This window comes from Mus pahari, chromosome 9 (genome assembly GCF_900095145.1).
Source record: "Mus pahari chromosome 9, PAHARI_EIJ_v1.1, whole genome shotgun sequence".
Classification (NCBI taxonomy): domain Eukaryota; kingdom Metazoa; phylum Chordata; class Mammalia; order Rodentia; family Muridae; genus Mus; species Mus pahari.
The window spans coordinates 21,228,754-21,234,841 of NC_034598.1; positions in this window are offsets into that span (position 1 = coordinate 21,228,754).

Genomic DNA, 6,088 nt, shown 5'->3' on the forward strand with positions numbered 1-6,088 from the left:
TTAAGAATTTACAGTCCTGGGGAGCATAGATATCAGACTGCAAGTAATCTTACTACTGAGAGAATATTATCAAATCAAATCATATCAAAAATTTCAAAAGACTTGCCATCAACCTGTATAACTCGAAGGGAAAACTTGATCTAATGTCTGAGAAGAGATGGAAAACAGTCTGGCCTGAGAGACTCTTCCAAGCCCTAGCCGGGATAGATGAGCCTTCTAAGTGACAGTTGCAAGAGTGCTGATGCTGTGGGATATTCTGTATAATAGTTTTGTTGCGTTATCCCCAGAGTGCTGTACTCTCAGTAGAGTTCTGCAGGGCTCTGTGCCTCAGAAAGGTAGTGTTCTATTTACAGGAGGTAATTTTTATCAAGGGACTTCTGCTATGGGCATTTTGAACACAAGATCTCTTCCTTCCAGCAAACATCATTAGACTTTTTACCTAGAGGTCCTATGGGCAAGAAAATGAGAACAGGTTACATACCTTCTTAACTTGGGATGTTGCTACAGTAACACTAATGAATCCATTGTTTTCTGGTTGAAGCAATGGTCTCTGTCTTTCAGCAACTTTTAATATTTCACATGCTTTCTCATGCATGAATGGAATGATGAAAATCAAGTCTGTAAGGTAACCAGGTGAACTTCTGAGTTAAAACAAAGAAAATAATCTCCCAAGATATTGAAGGTTAACATGTCTAATTTCTAGTGCTCATAGAGCTGTCTCAGAGTCTCAGGTCAAAGCTCATTCTCATGGCAAACGTAAGCCAGCAACACTGCTTCATGGTGGCTCCCACCTCATGTTCTTCCTTTCATGTAACGTAAACATGACTTTGCTATCTTTTTTTTTCCATTGACTTAAGTCAAATGGTCCATAAGAAGATGCTGAATTTTCTTGACAGACTTTTAACAACAACAAAAAAAATGAAGAAATTATTAATTTTTTTTTGAACTGTAGCTGGGGATCATTGTCAATAGAAATAGACTCAGGTTACCCTGATGAGGTAAATACACTGTTCCTTCTCAAGGCCACAGACTTATCAGCTATGAATGCTTTAGCTTAATCTTAAAAGGTTACTCTCTTAATGTAGCTGTATTTACAGTGCCACATCTTATTGTGTAAGAAAAGACTGCCCTTATTGTTAAGAGGTACTCAAGGGATTGAAAGAAATAGGAAGGAGGTTGTAGAAGCTTCCTTGGCCTTGACATTTAAAAGCCCTCAACACCTGCCCTCTCTGGGAGGGATTGCCTCATGCCTGACCACTCAAGGAGTACACTCATGATTCAGGATTGCATCACACTCTGAGCAATACAGGAAATGTACAGAGGTGATAGCAAAGTAAGATGAGGGAACAGAACTATTATTAAGAAAACTAAAATATATGAAAACCGGAATTCCTCCAAATCATGCAAAGCTGAGGCAAAAATGAAAAATGCCTATTTGTTTGTGTACATTTTTATCTCTAAACCTTCCCTCAGCTGAGAAGACATTGATTGTCACCAATGTTATCAAATGGCATTGTTTTTGAGTCACAATAAAATTATACATTCGGTTTCCAAGTAAACCCACACCTTTGTCACTTCTATGTACACTTTGCCTTGATAGACTTTATAGGCAACTAATGCTGTACTCTTAGAATATCTTTACCTACTGAAAATCACTGACAATTATGGGCATTGCTTAAACAGACTGGTTCACATGAGCTTTGCCAAAGAAGGTATTCACAAACTTTGAGCTGTTCCCTAAAGAGTGAAATGAAATCCAGGATAATCATTGAAATTAAAGTTTAAAGAATGGAGAGAATGTGTTTAATCATGGGGAAATTGCCATCTCAATATCCTAAAGATGTTCAATATTTAAGTAAGATCATTTTAAGATCTAATGAAGTGTTTGCAAAACTTAATTGAATCACAATTTCCTTTTAGGAAAAAAATTCATTTCAAATATACATTATCATCAATTATGTAACTGTCCTAAAATTAAGTTGTACCCTAAAATACCAACCTTTGATAAATAATTATAAGGGGCTTGAGAAAAGGATCAACATTTAAGAGAATGTACTGCTCTTGTAGAGGTGAGAGATCAATTCTCATCACCAAAGTTAAGCTACCTGTAATCTCACAACCTATATTTTCATCTGTCCTCCATGGGCACTATACTCATGTGAACCATACATAAACACAAACCCACAATATACACACAATGAAACATAAAAACAGGGGCTGGGGTGATGGCTCGAGGTAAAAGTATCTGGTGTTTTTGCAGAGTACTTGGTTTGATCTCCAACATGCAAATTGTGGCTTGCAACCATCTACAATGTTGTTCTAATGGATCTGATGTACTCCCCTGTGCTCCATGGATACCAGGTACACACATGAAGTACTTACATACATAAAGGCAAAAGACTCATGCACATTAAATGAATAGATCTAATTTTAAAAGTAAAAATCTTTAAAATTATTTTAAGAGAGTCCTAGGTAGCAACCCCCCCCCCCCAAAAAAGAAAAACAAAACAAAACAAAACAAAAAAAAACAAAAAACAAAAAACAAACAAACCTGCATGGAGTTGCCTGAACAGGTCTGTGCTGGTTCTGCAGAGTACAGGGCAGAACCAAAGTGTGGAACTGTCTGGCACTACACCATTGATCAGAGATTCTGGTCAGCATTTCTTCCCATTCAGAAATGTCTTAGCTTGAAATGCAAGTTGAGAATTTATAATGTTCAGCCCCATAAGCTAAACCAAACTTGCCAGTATTGACAAAAATACTTAATATGAATATTAAATTACACACACTCATAATTCATTCATTTAGGAAATGCAACAGATTATTTATTTATTTATTTATTTATTTATTTATTTATTTTCCTGAGACAGGGTTTCTCTGTGTAGCCCTGGCTGTCCTGGAACTCACTCTGTAGACCAGGCTGGCCTCAAACTCAGAAATTCCCTTGCCTCTGTCTCCCAAGAGCAGAGATTAAAGGCGTGCGCCACGATGCCTGGCACAACTGATTATTTCATAAGTGCCTTATAAACTATAACATATGGTTATATTTAATTTACATGCCATTGTTAAAGCAATAAGGGTCTTCGTAGTTTCAAGATGTGTTTTGGTCATTTGAAGTATGAACACATTCTATGAATTTTCTGTTGGTACAGTAGAATGGAATTTTATTAATAAATCTTTTCTCAAACTGCTTTTCTTAATATATTCAATGTTTGAAATATGAAAGGCATTGATGTAAGATTAAATAAAATCATAGGGTCCACCTATGTCTCAAAGCACTGTAGAAGGAGAATTGAGAACTTCTGTAGTAGGTGCTTCGGTTTATATATAGGATTTCTGGACTTTGAGTTTTTTATGTCTCAGCCTGTCCTACGGGCATCCTAACTGCTTAGAGGAAGAGAATGATGCAGTTTTTAAACTTGTTTTCATTCAGTAACTTGTATAGTCAATAACACATGAAACTATCATAGATTATTTAGAGACTCTATGTAATATAATCCTCTGTTTCAATAATAAATATTGTTGAATTTTTATATTTATATTTAATTATGATTTATATTCATACAATTTCCCATCCATCATCATGAGATTTTTTTTAACATTCCCAGTTTGTCCTGGTCATTATAAGAAAGCAGCTTCAAAGTATTTAGCAGTGTTCTAGAATAACACAAGAAAAAAAAAACAGGCTTATTTAATCATGGATAAAAAATGAATACAGGGTGTTTAGTCAATAATATTTTTATGATTACAAAAGGAATGTCCTTGAAGCTATTTTAAATTCCCCATATTATACTCGAGCAATGTAGAAGTTTGTTTTGTAAATTCTTGTGAGTATTCACCATGTACTAAGCAATGTGATAGGACCTGGGAATTTAGCACAAAATAAAATATAATCTCTGATCTTTTGGAATTGTATTCCTCAATATGATGGTAGGAAAAGAACTGATAAATATAAAAGTCTGATGAAAAAAATTGTAGAAAAAATAAACCAGGAACAGGACAAAAAAATGAGAATGGAAAAATAGAGAGAGCAAGAACACAGAAAATGAAGGCATCCTAGGATGTGGAAATGAGCCGGGAGGATGCCTTCAAAGTGGTGTCTCATGTAGAAGAAAAATGAAGCATCTGGTGCAGGAGTGAGCTTGGCATGTTTGGGGCACAGAAATATGAGAAAATGAGAGAGAAAAAAAACATGCAATTTTACAGTCAGCTGTGTCCTAGAAAGTACAGTCAGCCTTTATACAATGTTAGCTTTTGTCTCCACAGGACTCTAACATTAAACTCTGAATGAAATACTAAGAGTTACTGTGAGGAACTAAGTTATGTAGCTTTGCGACCTATCATAGCCTTGGGTAGAAATAAAAGATTTCACTCAGATTTCAAATGCTGTTATCTAGGTTGCCTGTCATTTCTTCCCCTTTCTTCTATTTCTTATCTTTTCCTTGCTTTTCTTTTGTGTGTGGATGAGCCATTGTATTCAGAGACTTGAGGATGGGGAGGCGGTGAACTTATCAATATGATTGAATGCTCTTATTCACTAAACCAGAATAGGTTATGTTTTTCATGTCCCTTTCAGGAATCTGTTTTCTCCATGCATCACAGAGTAGAGAGGATAATCTGGTATATTACCACCTTGAACATTTCTTACAGCCAAGTGAGTCTGAAAGGGAGAGATGGTCTGTTAGAATCCACACCAATGTCCTTCATAAGATTCCTGTGACCCAAGTAGAGTCATTTGGTTTGCTCAGTGGTAGGAAACCTAGGCCAGTTTAAAAAAATAATAGTTTCATTCGAGTTAGACACTAAGATCCAGGTGATCCTAGAACAAAGACATGGTATTCTAAGGGCAGCTGAGTTCTACCAGTCTTTTCTAAGCATTCCACCTCTAAACCCCAGTCTTCTCATTAGTTACATTGGCAGAAAACTGTGGACCTCATGGAGCTGTGGTAATGAGCTAAAAAGTATTAACAAAGTGATTCTCATATATGGCCATTCCTAATGACTGATGCCTTAGAAAAGTTTGAAATACATCATGCAATGCTCATTAGGGAAGGTTGAAGCTTCCAATTATATTGGAGAGTGACATTCTTTTCCAGAAATATGGTATCTCAAAAATGGAAAGTTCTAGAGAAATCTGAGAAGCTGATCGAAAAGACCCCATTAAATCATAGGCGTCTGGTCTGAATTGCCAAGAGTATGAGGGCAGATTTCAAGCTGAAATTCACCACTACAATGACTGCTTGATGTGACAGCTGAGTAGACACCAGCTTGGCTACAGCATTGGCCTTTGGTCACTTAAGCAGTGTGTTCCAGGCCAGGCAGGATAATTTTTAATGGTTTTGTTTCTGAACTATGATACTGCCTGAAAAGTTAAGGCCCAAGATTAAAGGCAAAGGACAAAGGAATAAATACAAGAACTGTTAATTCCTTTTGGAAGATCTCATCTTTCTTTTCTATCAAATGACTGTCTGGGACTAAATGTTCCTGAAAAGTCTTTGCAGAGTTTGATTTCCTACATGAAAAAGTGTTGGAATTGAACTCTATTCTGCTGTCCAGTAAAACCTAAAGAGATGACTTGATAGCAAACACATTCAGTTCTCTGACTTTTTCAAATGAATTATCACAGGAACCCATTAATTCTGTATCTTGTGAAGAGAGGCAAGTGCTACAGTGGGCCATAGGAGAAGGAAAAAAAAAATTCCAACTTTCAGAAGTCAAATATATACCTAAAGCATTTTGCTTTAATCCTTCATGTCTGGCTTCAGATTACTTCCAACTCAGATGACAGAAAGCAATTTGCAGCTAAGTGCTGAACACCCAAACACTTTTGGTGGTTTGCTTTCATATCTGGCCCGGCGAGGCCCTACTTGAATATCCCATCATGCAAAGTGCCCCACAAGCTCTGCCTTTCTTAAAATGCCATATCTTTAGAGATTTTCACCTGGCTTTCTATTACAACCACGGCACTAAGCCTAAATCAATGAACCTTCTTTTTCCTTCCTTCTTTCCTAATGATGGAAATAGAAAAGAGGAGGAAAATCAACTTTTGTGTAATTTTTTTTTTTTTTTTTTTTTTTTTTTTTTTTTT